The 17674-nt window shown below is 37.3% G+C and overlaps 1 protein-coding gene across 1 annotated transcript in view; it reads right to left on the bottom strand.

Annotated features, from left to right (window-relative positions):
- The window catches only part of TMEM200A (transmembrane protein 200A), a gene marked incomplete at its 3' end in the record, with an annotated part of 42666 nt that extends 25612 nt beyond the window's left edge, over positions 1–17054 (bottom strand). Inside the window, exon 1 of the mRNA XM_081315098.1 lies at positions 16969–17054. The remainder of the gene's footprint in view (positions 1–16968) is intronic.
- Positions 17055–17674: the final 620 nt, after the last annotated feature.

Here is a 17674-nt window from a genome sequence, read left to right as displayed (position 1 = left end):
AAAAAAGATCATAAGCACAATCTCAGTTTCACTTAGCAAACACTTCACTTAATGGCCAAATTGCTGATCCCAACTGTGGTCACTAAATGAAGACTAACTAATTCTTCTGTATCTCCAAAAACAATATAAGACCAATGGTTAGGCCTTATAGATCTACCAGAAAGGTAAGTGATGGTAGGTGGAGAGGACAGTGTCAGATCCTGAGGTGGGAAGCAAGACCAAGTTCTGTGGGGACACAGTGGGGTGGGATTGCGGGGTATATAGATGGAGAGTCACTGTAGCATCCCTGTGGCTGATCTTAAGTACAGGTGGATTGCCAAATGCTCAGATTTTATTCATGTGACTGCAGTGACTCTGCAGTGACTATAACTTTAGACAAGTTCAGCATTATCAAAATTTCAAACAGTCGCTGAATGAATGCTCATAAATCAAGGACTACCTATATGTTATCTTCATCCTGGATTTGCTTTTCAACTCATCAAGCTGCATTGTGGCACCTGGCAAGGATGACCCTTGTCTTCTTTAATCTTTCATTCGGTTCTTGAGTCCTTGACTTCATTAAGACAGTTTCACGGTATTAATGGTATGCTGGCATTTGATGCTGAATATAAATTATTTCTATATGCAGAAATCATCAGTGTGAGTGAGCATGGGGTTTTCTCCCTGTGTCTATGCAGCAGCAAGCGCTGCCAGTTTTGATGGGGTGCGATTTGCTCCTTGAATAATGCCTCCTGCCTGATGGTTTGTCTGGTGTTTGTCCCTTCTTATCTGTATGTAGGCTGCTGGAGGGATTGAGATAAAAAGTAACTGCACACCATTCAAAAGAGACAATTAAAAAAAACCTAGGAAGGAAACAGAAAGACTAGAACACATTCTTATTCGCACTGATGATGTTGCCTAATTGAGTAATGGAATGTCTGAAAACAAACATCCAAGCTCAGAGAGCAGCAAGAACTTCACAATTCAATCCTGAGCTATTGAGTAACCCATCAGCTATTGCACTAAAGGGGAAATACATATATCTATTCACAATAACCAGGTATATGCCCAAACATGAGCAGATGCACTTTTGGCCAGTCTTCTCGCAAGCGAGGAGTATACAATCACCCTTCTGTGCTTGAAGAAAGAAATTTTAACCATTATGACTAATTCTTTCTGTATTTCCCAGATATTCCTGGGCCCTATTTACAATACAGATATAATACGTATACATACATACATACATACATACATGCATACATACATACATACATACACTACATACATAATTTAACAAGCCAAATCACACTGTAAGAGCACAACTTGAAAACCATTTCTAAAATGCTTCTGGAATATGTTAAAACTTTTGGAAGACATACTGCTCCTGCTTCACAAAAACTGCACCAATTCTCCTTTAGGCATTTTAAGATAATATAACCATTGTGAACTCTCTGCCAGGAAAGAGAGATATGCTCCACTTAGAAAACTGCACAATTTGAACAAGATAGAGTGAAAAGAGAAGAGACCCCAATTATTTCCCTGAAGAAAGTCTGGATGTATGCACCTCATGCTTTCATGCCTGGAATAATGAAGGCAATGGTTATCATCGTAATACTGTAATGCATCACTTTCTTCCCATCTTTAAATGCTGCCTGCTGAGGTTTTTTTTAAAAAAAATTCTGAGATCACTCCCATTTTAATTCATCGCCTTATCCTTATTTTTTTCCATTTATTTTTCTTTTGCCAAGTTTCTGCATGGTGGAGGCAGATGAGTCGTATGAAAGTATTCTCAAGCATGTTGCCTCCAGATGTTTTGAACATCAGTTACAATAATTCCCAGCCAAAATGATTAAAACCTATGCAGGATAGCAACTTAAGTTCCAAAACCAGCATGGGAAGACTAACTTAAAACTTTTGCTTGAGGAACATCTTTTAAATGAATGATTGGGGGGGGGGGACTTAAGTTTACTCAAGTGTCCTATTTTTTTTCCTTTATCTCAATGAGATGGTGCCTTGAAATTCTACACGGGAAAATTCAATATACTTTTGAATTGTTCTTTCTTTCTCGTCATATACTGAATTATCATTTCTTTCTCCTCCTGTTTTAACAGTTTGCATCTTCATATGTACAAATTTACAGAGAAATGGGCTGATATTATAAAGCCTAACAAGTTCCTTCTTTCCACAAGCAGTTATTTTTCCCACTGTAGTACTAGGCATAGCTGACTCAGGAATTCTGGGAGTTGAAGTCCATGAGTCATAAAAGAGCCGAGGTTGCCTACCCGTGGTATAGGGTCTCCTCCTTGTGCAGGGAGTTGAGTTAGAAGACCTCCAAGGTCCCTTCCAAATCTGTTATTCTATATTCTGTAAATGAGACCACATCTGGGACTATTTTAATGAAGCTCATACACTTTTCGTCTGCAAACTTGATGAGTTCCCCATCTATCCCCTCATCCAAATCACTGATGAAGATGTTGAAGAGCACTGGGCCCAGAACAGAGCCCTGGGGCACCCCACTACACCCCTCCATGTAAATGTAGTTTCATTGAGGACCACATGCTGAGTATGGCCAATCAGCCAGCTACAACTCCATCTGGTGGTGATGCTGTCTAACCCACATTACTCTATCTTATCAAGTAGTAGGTTATGGTCTATTTTATCAAATGCCTTACTGAATTCCAGGTAAATTATATCCACAGCATTCCTCTGGTCCAGTAATTTTGTCACCTGGTCAAAGACTGCAGTAAGATTTGTCTGGGATGATCTGTTTTTGACAAACCCATGTTGGCTTTTGGTAATGACTTTGTTTGCCTCTAGGTGCTCGCTGATTCGTTGTTTGTTTTTTCCAGAATCTTCCCTGTTATTGAGGTCAGGCTAATACAGACATGTCAAACACAAGGCCCGGGGGCCAGATCCGGCCCGTGAAGTGGTTTCATGCTGCCCGCGAAGCCATCCTGGAAACAGTGAGGGAACGGCCCCCACTGCCTTGGCCCTGGCCCAGAGGCCCTCCTTCTGCCAGAGACCCTCAGATCTGTCCCACTCCTGCCCAGGCCCCCATATGCACTCTTGATGCGAACTATGTAGAGCTGGCCATGCCCACCTAGTAGGCCATACGCACTCTAGCCACGCCCACCCAGTAGGCCACGCCCACCCAGACCATACCCACTCGGCCCCCTGAGGGCAACCGCAATGCTGATGTGGCCCTCAATGAAATTGACTTTCACACCCCTGGGCTAATACGTCTGTAGTATGAAACTATAGAATCTATGTTTCTGAGACACAAGCAACCATGTTGAATGACATTGCTGCCTGAAACAAAAAGGTATCCTTCTTTTTCAATAAAGCAATTATTAATAGAAAAAATACCTTTCTATGACAATAGCAGCTATGATTAAATGGAGGTTAAAATTTGGATTCTACAATTCATGAATAACTAATGAATTTCCTTATTTGAATAATGGATCAACTCCCACAATTGGTACAGTAAGGTTTGATATTATAAAAGAACTCATTTTCTCTAATTCATTTGAGTTGACACACATGAATATAAAACTTACATTAAATTTGCATATATTGAAACTTTTAAAGACCGATGATATAAAACAAGCAAGGAAATTTGGTTCTTTTAATTAATCTAAATCTCATCAGAGTAGTTGAGAAAGTCTGGTAAAATTGCAATGCTTTACAGTTTGAAAGGAAATTGTTCAATTTGAAAGGAAAAATATATCTGTCAATGCATCGTAAGGTCAGGAATAGCTGAAAGACTGAAGGGGAAAAAATAAAGATGTCATTCTACTGGTAATCCTAACCAACTTCAGACAGAATGTGACTTCTCTGGGAATCACTAAATTATGATAATCTTTGGGTTGTTGTTTTTTTTTAGCTAACCAATATTCACACAAAGAATTATCTGTCACACACCATGAAATATTCTTGCAGAACATTCTGGCTGATGAACAAACTTTCTATTCCTTGCATTATTCAAATAGACTCTGAATCACTAGTTTCTGATTAGAAGACCATGTGTCTTGGCAATTTAAATCTTGAAACTTAGAAATTACAGAATTTAAAAAGTAATAACATTTCCATCTTGTGTTTCTCAGTTACTTGGAGCTATGCTCACTGAATTTCATTACATCTGGCCCCTAAAATTTCAGGGCAAATGAATGTTGGACATAAATCCTAATACCACTGGATTAAACATGAATACAGCCAGTGATTTCATTCTCTGTATTTTTCCCTAATATTTTAGTTATACCAAATGCCTTAAAAATAATATAATTTAAATGATACTAGAATATATCCAAGAATAAAAAAACAGTCCACTGAATAAACTGACTTATTACATAAATATATTTCTTTTGTACTAATCATCCACTCTGTTATTCAATACACATTAATTCAGTATCAAATTATGCTTGATACTACTGCTTCTTTGTTTAGTACATTATACATAATTTTAAGTAACTTATTCACTGTACATTCAACTTATTTTTACATTTCCTTGGACATGCCAAGTTATCTTTTCCATATAAAAAAGAAAGCACGATCGTGGCCTTATACACTACCATTTTCATTCTTTCTACATATATTGTTTGCTTGCAACAGACTTCATGCCACAAATCACTTTGCTACTGACATTTGCTTATCTTGGAATTTCTCCAGTCATTTTTCATCTTTAATGAAAATGAAACCAAAAACTTTAGTTGATCTTCCTGCTCTTCTTTTTTCCTACATACATAATTTGCAATTCAACTCTATTTTCCATGTTAAATACAATGAACCTGGTCTTTGATAACTTAATTCTTCAGATCCATACTCAAGGCATCATTCTGTTTACATAACATTATCTGCAAATGATTCAAATTCTTAGGAAACAACAAAGCATCATATACAAATAACCATTCATACATTCAGATCCCCAACCAATGTCTCTCTAATATCACAATTTCTATAAATACATTTTGAAAAAACAGTGAAGCTTCATACATCTATGTCTTACTTCCTAGACAACATTAAACCATTAAACCATATTTTCTCAAAAACATTTTATTCCCATTATATCCCACTTTTATAGCATTTAATAATCAAGTTCCAACTCTACAATTTTGAAAGCATTGCATTATACAACCTTAATCCCTTTATTGTATATATTTTAAAACATTATTAAAATTTCTTTTTCACACTTAGTAATATCTGAGTTACTTCTTGAAATACAGAAGTCTGGCCTATACAGCCCCAATCTGATATAAAGCTGCAAAATACTTCCTAAATTATATAATAATTGTAATTCTGGCAAATATTTCAGTACATCCCACAAAATTCATTAAGAAGTCTTTTTGCATTAGAATTGTGATGCAAATTGCCAATTTGATGCATGAAAAGTTAATGAGCTCTATCTACCAGTTTCTGGAAATTCCTGATTCTTATGCAAGGATTTATCCAGGTCCAAGAAGTCAAGAGAAAGATCTACTCATGTGCAAATGAACATGAATAGAACTTTTTCCAAACTATCCTGGTCACAGTGAGGTTATCAAAAATGACTAGAGTGTAGAAATGATATAAAAAATAGCCAAATTTATACAAATTCTGCAGTTTCCTAAATTATTGTTATTATTAAGCATTTGGTTTGCTGCACAATTATCAGAGCTGCCTTTAAATGTTTAATTGTTAATTGTTGTGGGTTCACGGAATTAGTTCTTCTGGAAGAAAGCAGAAAAAAAAGCAATTTCTGAGTAATTATGTTTTGCTGATAGTATAAAAGACACAACAAACCCTGTTATTTTAATAAGTTTAACCTCATTATAAAATATTTTGTTTTCAAGCAACAGATTCTTTGTATTATGACTGGGTAGAGAAACAGGAACTCTTAATAGTACTTGGCTGTAACTAGTGATGTGCTGGAGCCAGCTCATAAGAGCAGACTGCTAAATTTTGGGGAATTGCGCAACACAATTGAGATAGAACTGAGCTATGACATTGGGTGCACTGATCAGCTAATTCTGTTGCTATTGGCCAGCAATGGAGCTAGCAGAACTGGTTCTTGAACATTTACCACCACATGACTGACTGTAAGCCTCTAGAAAGCACAATTTCCCATCCTCCCTTGGCCCCATCCAACAAGTTGTATCATGGGCATTCTACCAAAGGCAGAGCATCTGATCAAATGGCTAACAGATACTGTTGATGATACTAGCCATTTGAGTTTCCCTTGAAAGGTCTAAAAAAAACCTTACTGCAGTCTGGTTTGGCTTTCTTCCTTTGGCGGGTTTACATACATCTGTTGCCACAAGGCAAAATAAAGTAAATGGAGCTGTTTCCACCTAAATGGGCATTTCTTCACTAGGCAACACTGGAAATACAAGCTTCTGAGAACTCCAGGAAACCCAACAATAGTAAATTATGTATGCATTTTTTATAAAGCCCTTAACCTACTTATTATAAAATTATGATTGGGGGCTTTGGATTATGATTCCTGGTTTTATTCATGGTCTAGTTATCATCTTTTATTTTAATTAACCTAGCAACCAATGATGATACACATTTATTCTAGAGACATGAACTAGAACATTAAAATCTGTCCTGAAATCCATGAATAAATCATTCTAAATTAAATCATTCCAATATCAGCAGTCTGAAATTATATTATGCAAGAAAAATATCTGAAATCCTGTCTCAGACCAGCCTTTAATTTTGCTCCTACAAAACATGAAATACTGTAGTATTTCATGGTTTGTCTTAGAAATCTGACAATCTACGCTCCCTTTTTGTGGCACCTGCAGTCCTCTGTTAAACACTGTTGCCATTTTGACACAACAAAACACACAAACTGTAGCAAAAAACTAAAATAGGTTTCATGTATTTAAACATGCCTCTTCAAAATCTCAAAACTGGTGGGAAAAATCACCCATTTTATAATATTACCCATTACAACCATGCCATAAAATATGACATGCTGTCCCAATTACTAAAAGACAATGAGAGTTATTCAAGAACCAGACTAATGAACATTATTTATCAAACCATGGTTTGAAAATTCTGGCTTGCATTGAGAATGAACACCATTTCTAACTGTATAGCAGGCCTGCAATTTGTGATTCATCAACCCAAATACCTCCTACTCATTATATATTGTAGTCGGCTGATTCATGATAGATGAGATTTTTGCAGTTCTAGTCAGGCAGAAAATTGGAGGTCACTGTTCACTATACATCAGAAAATACATCTCTCTCCTTGAAAGGGCTACTAATAACTTCCTGTTTTGCTCAGAGTTGGAAATCACACATGACAAGAACATAACTGGACAACTTAAACTGATTCAGATTTCTTCTCAGCTATTAATAAGACATTAATGTGGCCAAGAGTAATGTCATCAGTGAAAAAGACAGATTCTCAACATGTAGTAGCATGTCCCAGTTGACTCAACACATAAAGGATTCTCAAGGAGTCTCAAACACAGACCAGAGCCAAAAGCCGCTTAGCTTCAGTAATTCAGTGGAATCAAGCTTTTTCTCACCGTAACTAGGAACTACAGATACACTGATATATCATTTATTAATTTTCAGCAGCAACATCGTATGTGTTCTATAGATGAAAAATAGAAGCATGAGTCAATATTGTAAATAACTGGTCTGGAAAATGGCGGTTATGGCTTTCAATCATCATTGGGAGTCCTGGGGTCCTCTTCAGCCTAAACTATATCATGGTGTTGCTCTAAAGATAAACTAGATTAGCCATTTTACACATTGTGTACAACTCCTTAAAGGCTAATTGTTCATTGTGCTCTAAGCAAATTTAGATGAAGTCTTAAAAAATAGGCTGGTTTCTCATTCACTTCTATTACTTATACAGCTAGTATAAAGCAAAATTCTGAACAAATACTAGATTGCAGCAAACAAATAGTTTTCTTGCACCTTTTTGCGCCTAGATTCTTGTATTCCAGATATGGCAGTATTAATTACCAAGATAAAAAGCTAAATGGGAAAGTGGAAGATCAGTGTTTGGGTCTGAGAATATATATCAATGCTCATTTGTGGCTTTCACAAATGAAGGCAAATATATGTGTCCCAAGATAATGTTGCAGGATCCAATCTGGGACTATCATCAGAATCAGAGGTTTAGTCTTCCGAGTTTTTGGACTTGTGCTGGAGTCCATCCTCACAGAATTTCTCTCTCACCAGAACGTGTCTTTGTTTTACCTCTGAGTGTATTGGTTGTCCAACTGCTCAACTTATTGTAAAAGTTGTTCTGGCTACGCCATCTGTTCTAAAAGATTTATTTTTCTAAAGAAATTCTTGAGAAATCGTTTGCAGGTCCCTAACTTCAGAAAAAAAATAATTTATTCCCTCAGTTCTGTGCACAATTCCCTGCTTTCCATCTTGAACAAGTGCTGTGTGCTTCTTACATTTCTTTCCAATGAGGTCAAACGTTACGAAAAATCCTGCTGCTGTCTAGAATGACATTCCTTTGCACTTGCATAGCAGTCAAATAATAATTGCTTTTATAAACTGACAAACAAGCAAGAAAAGGGCATCCTTCTTCAGTACAAGATTTAAAAAAGCAGACTTGGAAGATAAAAGGACAGTCTGCCAATAAACAGGAAAGTACAAGTCTGTTTTCAAAGCAGGCAAGTTTTACTTTAAGATGCTGCCCAGAAAAATAACTTTTGAGTTTTCACAACAACATACACAGACAAGCCCTAGTTTGTCTAGTCACCACAGAGAGCCTTAAAACAATTTACCAGGCTCATGATGCTCAAATCATGGGATCTTACCTTAAGACCAGGCTGAAAATGCTTTCTATGCAGCAGCTGCATCTGTGATAACACGGATGTTTTGTTGCCTAATTAAACTGCAAAGTATATTTCCTTCTCTTCTCAAACTCATAGAATCTTAAACCAAAATCAGTGGCATGAACAACCAGCTAGCTTCAGGAATGCAGTGCATACACTTCCTTTGTCACTTGTTCAACACTCTCTAGTATGCACTATTTGACACGACAGTTAATTTAGCCAATGGCAGGACTGACTTGGTACATATATCAAGTGTCCCAGCCTCAACCAGTTTGAGAAAAGCCACTTTGGTGTAGTGGTTAAGGTGCTGACCTAGAAACCAGGCGGCTGTGAGTTCAAGTCCCACCTTAGGCACAAAAGCCAGCTGGGTAACTTTGGGCCAGTCACTTTCTTTCAGCTCAACTTACCTCCCAAGGTTATTATTGGGGGGAAAATAGGAGAAGGAAGTATTATGTAAATTTGCCACACTGAGTTACTTAACACATAATAAAGGTGAAAATGAAAAATCTAATAAATAAACCATAACTGTAATAGAGTCTTGTTGAAAAATAAACAAGAATCTGCTGAGGTATAATATGACTGGCAGCTTCACCTAAATTTAACTCACCCATGATTTTCTGAATTAAACTAATTTAGTAGTGTGTGGGGTGTGTGTGTGTGTGAGTATGACAGTGAGTTGATTATAAGGGCCAGGTCCAAACAACACACAAGGGAGAAATGTGAAATTGTGAAATTACGGCTTAGGGTAGGTAGCATGATAATGTGAACACCGATTCTGGAATGAACAAAGATCTGGGACTAGCCCTCCCAAAAGGAAGAGTGAACTTTCTGCTTTGTGCGGTGGCTCTTTTGAGACTGCTCAGTGGCAACTTCCTTGCCTGACTGCCGCAGAGTGCAAGCTGATGTGTCATACAGGGGAACGAGGCAGCAGGTGGTTGATTGCTCAGCCAAGCAGGCACCCTGGAAAACTGTGGAAGCAGCTGGCATCTCTTGGAGAGCTTCCCACTCTCTTATCTCCTTTAAAGCATAATCACCTCAAATACCTCACTCTGAGAGCTCCTTATTAGCAAGGTGGACACCCAGGTAGTCTCACAGCATAAACTGTTTCCACAGACACTTGAGCTACAACCCTCTTTCAGAAGACAGTTGTGGGAGGGGAGAAAACATTTGAACCAGGCACTGGAATACGACCTTTATATTTACCTTTCTCTTCTGCTTATTAGTAAGCCTTTGGCACACAATGATTATTTTTTAAAATAGAAGCAGCCCTCAGCACCTTGTCTCTCCTTTTAAACAGTACCTCATGGCAATTCTCATTATTAGTTCATAGAAAGAGAGCAGGAAGAGAATTTATAAACCGAAAGGAACTGAAATGATCACTGCAAGCAGAATTTGTTATAAGAATAAATTTGAATTAAATTTCATACAAAAGTAACATGTGTCACTGTATTTTACTTTTGTATGTTAATTTTCCCTCATACACAAAGGAGAAAGCAGAACGTGGATTCATGTCTTCAGAGAACAACTAAGAGTCTCTCATTTAATTAAAGTATAATATACCCAATCAAAGTCTTTTCCTGTAATTTAATCATCATGTCTCGGGTGAATAAGGGATGTTCAGATGTGATGCTAAACCAGGGGTTCCCCAACCAGGGGTGTTTGCACCTCCTGGGGGTGTGAGACAATATTCCAGGAGGTGGGAAAACTTGGGTTTTCAAAATTATACTGTACATGCGTAATTCATTTACGTTATTTCAAACTTTTGTAAGGGGTCCGAGAATATATCAGAAGCGTTCTAGGGGTGCAGGGTATAGAAAAGGTTTTGAGCTGCTGTGCTAAACCATGGCTTAGCACTACATTTAGAAACAAAAGCAATCCAGGGCCTGTCTAGTTCATACTCCCCTCTCCTCAACTCCACCTTCCTAAAGAAATAGATGGTGGATTAAACCAGGATTCAGTTTCAATTTCCAGCTTGCAATGGCATATGAACCAAGAGCTGTTGTTTAAAATAAGTGACATTTTCTGAAATAAACCTGCAAACTTGGCTTCTGTAACAATTCATTAGAATTTATTTTAAACCATGGTTTGTTTTCCTGTAACAAACCAGAAAATAAGAAATACAGTGTAGCACTTTACTAATCAAGGTTCAGACAAGCTTTAAAACCAGAACTAAAGTTACTCTTGTTTGTTCTGTAATTAAGGTAAAGGTAAAGGTTCCCCCGCATATGCGTGCTAGTCGTTTCCGACTCTAGGGGCCGGTGCTCATCTCCGTTTCAAAGCCGAAGAGCCAGCGCTTGTCCAAGGATGTCTCTGTGGTCATGTGGTTATTACCTATAAAGCCCTACATGGCCTGGGTCCGGGCTATTTGAGGGAACACCTGCTGCCGGCATCAAACGCCCTTCGCCCAGTGCGCTCCCACAGGGAGGGTCTGCTCAGGGTGCCGCCGGTGAGAGATTGCCGGCGGGTGACACCCAGGGATAGGGCCTTCTCAGTGGGAGCGCCTGCCCTCTGGAACCAGCTGCCGGTGGAGCTGAGGACTGCCCCCGACCTCCGATCATTCCGCCGGGGCCTGAAGACCTGGCTCTTTGAGCTCTCGGGCCCAGGCTGAGGAGAAATTTTAATTGGGGTTTTAAGTATACAGGGTCAATTTAATATTTTTTAATTTGGTTTTTTAACTTTTGTATGGTGGATTTTTTAATTTCCTGTAAACCGCCCTGAGTCCTCAGGGAATAGGGCGGTATATAAATGTAACTAAATAAATAAAATGTGGCCGGCATGACTAGATGCCAAAGGCGCACGGAACGCCTGTTACACGTCCCACTGTTACCTTCCCCCTATTTTTCTACTTGCAGTTTTTACGTGCTTTCAAACTGCTAGGTTGGCAGAAGCTGGGACGAGTAACAGGCGCTCACTCTGTTACACGACACTCGGGATTTGACCTGCCAAACTGCCGACCATTTGATCGACAAGCTCAGCGTCCTAACCCACTGAGCCACCGCGTCCCTGTTCTGTAATTAGGAAGCCCCAATTTCTAATTCTTATATCACTACATAACAATGGTATTTCCTCAATGACCATAGATTTGCTTAACAAAAAATGTCATAAAATTGGGTCTAGTCCTCGACTTATGATCACAATGACTTACAACCAAAAATCCAGTCCCAACTGCAGTCATAAACTGATCTGTATGCTTTGACAAATGATTATAAAATATCTCAGCTTAATAAAATGAAATATATTCAGTTGAACATGGCCACTAAATCTTATTGGATTACACACTCAATAGGATTACAGGATTCACATTTTAAAAATGATTAGGAAGAAGTAATTTAGACTTTGCATGACACTTCAATAAAGCAATTCATCTCTTTACTAGCTTTCTCGTAAGCTTGCAAAAAGGATAAGCTGCTTTAATGGTGGAGAGTTGCTGTGCTTATATGGTGCCCAAAGCATTTCTTCCAAATCATTTTTGAATTATGGGTAGCCCTAATATTAGGGTTCTCAAACACCTATATATCATTAGTAATGACTGGACAGAAAATATCAAGTTACTTTTAACTCAAGAAACAGGATTTGCATCAAGGTAATTTTATATTTTATGCTGCAGCCAAGTTTGCCTCAAGTAAAGCAGAACAATACCGTGTAAAATATGAACAGCGGATATATGCTCTGAACATACCATACATGCATCGGCCATCTCATTTGGATCAAAATTCCCAGACCTCTTTTCCTACTGATATATCTGCACAGACACATATTACAGATAGATGATAGCTAGATAGCTAGACAGACAGACAGACAGACAGACACACACACACACACACACACACACACACACACCACTGGCATGAGTAAAGAATACAGGGACTACACATCAAGGATATTTTATCCCATGGTGTTTCTTTTTTACTTTGATTGTTGATTATATGTGTGTGTTTTTTATTGTTACGTATCTTTCTTATATTTTTAACTGTTGTTAGCTCTCTAGTCTCATGAATTTGAGACAGATGGCCCTATGAATAAAAGAAAATAATAAAAAATAAAACACTGCCTGTAGGTTTCATCTTCCCATTTAAAGCAAATAGGTGTTTATATTGGGCAGCAATTCTGGAGGTGGATGTTCATTTTAATGACAACAGCAAAGGCATCATTTCATACAAGATTAAACCATGCCAGTATTTTCTTTAAAAAAAAATTCCATGGATAGACAATATAAAGTAATAGGCAAAATAATGCTGGAGGGTGGGCCCTTCAAATCAGATGGGACTTAATAGCAGGCTATTGAGGAAGAGCTGAGGAGCATTCAGAGTGGTTATGATATGCCTACATTGAAATTAAGTTTGAAAAGGTTCAACTGGCTAGTTTAAAATGGTGTTTATGATATGGCTAGATTGAAAGCTTTGAGATATCTACTTTCCTGACATACAGGAAAACATAATCCAGTTCTGCAAAGAAAGAATTACAGTGGAAACATGGAATATAAAAGAATATAAATATGGGAAGGCTCAACTCAGCAAAAGATAAAATTAATTATTTTAAATTTTGTCATTCACATTTTATTATGTCCCTCCTTCTACATCTTTTCTTTAATGATTCTATTCCACCATTTCTTTGATTTTAGTGTAACTCTTATCCTGCAGTGAGTTGTCTGGCGGCGACCTGGCCAAAGTGAGTTGGCCATGCCAAGTTGTCCTAGACCAGCACCAGATCGCCTCCTTTTTGCTGCGTTTACACTCTTTGCCACTTCTTTTTTGTACACAGTTTCTGTGGTGAATTTACATGTGTCTAAAGCAACTTCTTTGGCCACATGTCTCAGAAACGCTTGCCAGAGATATTGGGTCCAAAAATGAAGCAAAAGAGAGCTCAATATCCTGCTTGGGGTATCAGTGAGTGAAGAAACACTTGGTGTGATCTCCACCCTCCAGAGTCTCCCTCATCTCTCTAAATGCACCCCACGCACCTTACTTGGGTCTGTCTGTTTAACAACCACAACTAGGAGTGCCAGGATTGTGGTCACTGAGCAGTCACATGATTTCTCACTTAACTAAAGCTTTATTCAGTGACCAAGATTCTGGTCCAATTGTAGTTGTAAATCAAAGGCTACCTGGTAATGCAAGGTAGATAGACTTAATTACAACAGTGGTGCATGCAATTGTTGGAAGTCTTGAAGGGCTAGGTCAGCGCTAGATCATCCTGATGAAAACCCTTCTATATGTCTTAAAGAGCCAATGTCAACTTAAAAAGTAAAGGTAAAGTTTCCCCCACACATGCGTGCTAGTCGTTTCTGATTCTAGGGGCCGGTGCTCATCTCCGTATCAAAGCCGAAGAGCCAGCGCTTGTCCGAGGACGTCTCTGTGGTCATGTGGTCGGCATGAGTAGATGCCGAAGGCGCGCGGAATGCTGTTACCTTCCCACTGTAGTGATCCCTATTTTTCTACTTGCATTTTTACGTGCTTTTGAACTGCTAGGTTGGCAGAAGCTGGGACGAGTAACAGGCACTCACTCTGTTATGCGGCACTCAGGATTCGACCCACCAAACTGCCGACCAGCTGATCGACAAGCTCAGCATCCTAACCCACTGAGCCACCGTGTCCCTTAATAACAACTTGATGGTACATAATTAATCAATTAATCCTACTCTGAGTCATTACAGCCATATGACATCAAAAACTACTGTATGTAGTCATAGATAAGTCCATCCACAGATAAGCTAACATTTTTAAGAAACACACCATGAAAAATATACCACCTAATAAGCCCGACCCTCAAAATTGTCTTATGTTTTTTCAATATATTCTGAAGGACTTCTTTTGTTTTCCTATTTTATATCCATACATGTTGTTTTCCAGAACAGATTCCAATTTAAATTTGCACAATTGGTTCATCTGCAAGAGGCACATTTTAATGGCATTTTGGTTAAAACTTTGAGGGTTGGCTTACTGGCAAGCATATACTTTTAAAAAGTATAACAGATCTATGCACAATTCAGGCCATCTGCAGATAAGCCAAACCCAAATTTTGGGGTTTATATTAGAACCTAAAATTCTTGGCTTATCTGTTGATTTCATATGGTGAAAAGATAAAGTTGCCCATAATACTTACTTAGACAAGCCATTGATAAAGGCTAAGGAGCAGAAGTCATCGAAAAACCTGGCTATTACACATGACGTTCACATTGCTACATTATTCTGATGCTGCTTATGATAGGATTCTCTATTAATATACTTGTCTCTAACTATTCCATTGATTACTGTGACAGTTGCTCCCATGAATCGCTCCCATATAAAGATTGCAGCTCTTATGCAGCAATCCAATCTTATAATTAGTAATGGGATTCAAGGGGAGTTATATTATTTAATATGGATTTCTTCACCAAGCACGGTAGGACCACCATCTTTTCTATGAATTGATTAATTAATGGAAAGATTAATTATCTTTCCGTTTTTATTTCCCTTAGATAATTTCTTAATTAATTCTTCAAAGTTGCCACAAAGTTTAATGTAAAAGTTTTGACTGTAGGAAACATATTGAAAAATTATCATACTTCTCATCATACGATATTGTTAAAAGTTAATTATGGTTAAAAAAAACAGAACATTGTTAAAGGAATGTGTTCAAGTTCCCATCTCTTCTCCATACATTTTAACTATGAAATAAAATAATTAATTTAATATGGCCTTTCAAAACTTTTTGAGCATTAACAGAATATTCACTCAGCTATCTTTTGAATAATGCATTTTCCTCAACATTTGCTTTGCAACGGTTTCTTATGAGAGCCTGACCATTTTTCAGAAAATTATAATGATGTAGTTTTGCCAATTATTTCCAGGTTTTTATGGAGAAAAAGACTTCTGACATAAGATTGTGAAGAGGTACTTGGGACTGGTTTTACAATTAAGGTGTCTTCCCATCACAATTATATGATTCACCCTTTATGTAAAAGCTGAAGTACATCTTTCCTTTTACCCAAGAAATAATATAAACCTTAATTAATAATACTATGTGTGCTATATATCATGGCAATATTAAAATAGTGATGAATCACATACAAAAACAACTACCTAAGTTTTATTATATTATATAACTTATTTGGACCACTAGTGGGTCCCTTTTAAAGACCCTGTAGTTAAATAATAAAAAGAAGTACAAAAACTGTTCTGTAAATAGCATGACTCATTTTCCACTCTATGATAGGAGATACTTTTGAATTAATAGAAGTTGAACATTTTTTCTTCATAAGTATATTTTTCATGTTTCTTTTTGTATCTTTTAACTACGATACCTTGAAAAAGAAACATTTCCAAAATGTGCTGATTAATGCAATAAAACTTCCTTCTGCTCTGTGCCTTGCTACACCACAACTTACAGTAGTGCATCCTAACCTACAAAATGTAACTGTGCCCATTGTTTATATATAAGGAATTAGTTCTATAAATGTCTCCATGAGATGAGAGCACTGTGAGTTACATTGGGCCAAGACAGAGTGATTGGTCCAGAATCATCCAGTAAATTTTCCATTTTATAAGCTAGACAAGAATCTAGTTTTCTACAGGTGCAGTCAAGCACCTGAACAACTCTACCATACTGTTTTATTAAATTCATTTTGCTCCAGAAAATTTTTTGGATCTGGTTCTTTTCCCCCTGTAGCCTGTCACGTAAAAGTATTTTAAATTAAAACCAGTGTTTTTATAACATACTTAAAATTGCTACCTATTATTCTTATGTATTAGACTATTTCCTGATGAAAAATTCTAGAGGAAAACGCCAAGAACACCAGTTACTTTAATTGAAATAACACAGCAGTTACACAATTATCTTAGACCAGGGGTGTCAAACTGCCAGCCTGCAGGCCAGATGCGTCACACAGAAGCCATGCCCACCCCAAAGTAGACATGACATTCAGCCATGTGCAGAAAAATACTACTAATTTACTGATGTTTATATTGCATGCACAGTCTTATTTTAATTCCTGATGGTTCCACATTGAAATAGAAAAAAATCCTATGTGAAACATGCAATACGTATACTACTAACTGATCTATTATTAGGTAATCCTTGTATTCTTCTATATGTCAACCAGTATCTATAATGGAAAAAGTTCTTTCATAAGAATATCCTTTTGTTTTCTCTTCCAATGCACATGTAACAAGAATCATGGATTAGTATGCATAGCAATGCATGGCACTTTTCATACTTACAGAGTCCAACGTTTTTCCAACAAGAGATTCATATCCACATCAGAAAAAGTAACTCATGAAGTATCCGATTCCTAATGTCAGCTCTCCTCTTAGTTCATACAAGAGAAAAAGTGACAAGATGTCAAAAGAGAATACATCAGTGAAGCAGTGAGTAGAACTATATAGACATCCCAGTTTTAAAATCTATAGATAAACCATTGTCTTCTGCATGGTCCGGTAGAGCTGGTGGACATCAAAACAAAGGGGGAAAATAGAATTGCACATACAAAGAAAAGGCTTGCTGTTGATGTGAACCAGTAAATACGTAAGGATGTTCTTATCAGTGTAACTTAAACTGACTTTTTAAGATTCAAAACTGCACTCTTATTTCAGATACACTCCAGAAATCAAAAACCTGTTTATGGAAATGGTGAACTGTTTACGTGACACATTTTCCATAACTGAAAGCCTAAGTAAATTAATGGTAATCTTATCATATTTTTCCATCAGGATCTCACAGATAATACAATAATGAGCAACAAGTAATATATATTTCAGTGTCAGATACAAAAATGTAATGATTTCTTCTCCAAATTACTGCATATCTACATTTCGTTTTCTTTTATATGAACACTGCTTTTTATTCAGAACAAAAAACTAATTGTTACTCATGCATTAAATTATCCAAATTACCTCTTAATTATACACTTACAGTATTTTGCTTGAA

Source organism: Vipera berus (genome assembly GCF_964194415.1).
Source record: "Vipera berus genome assembly, chromosome: 1".
Lineage (NCBI taxonomy): Eukaryota > Metazoa > Chordata > Lepidosauria > Squamata > Viperidae > Vipera > Vipera berus.
The sequence above is the reverse complement of the archived record's forward strand: the minus strand, read 5'-3'. Positions and strand labels throughout refer to the sequence as shown.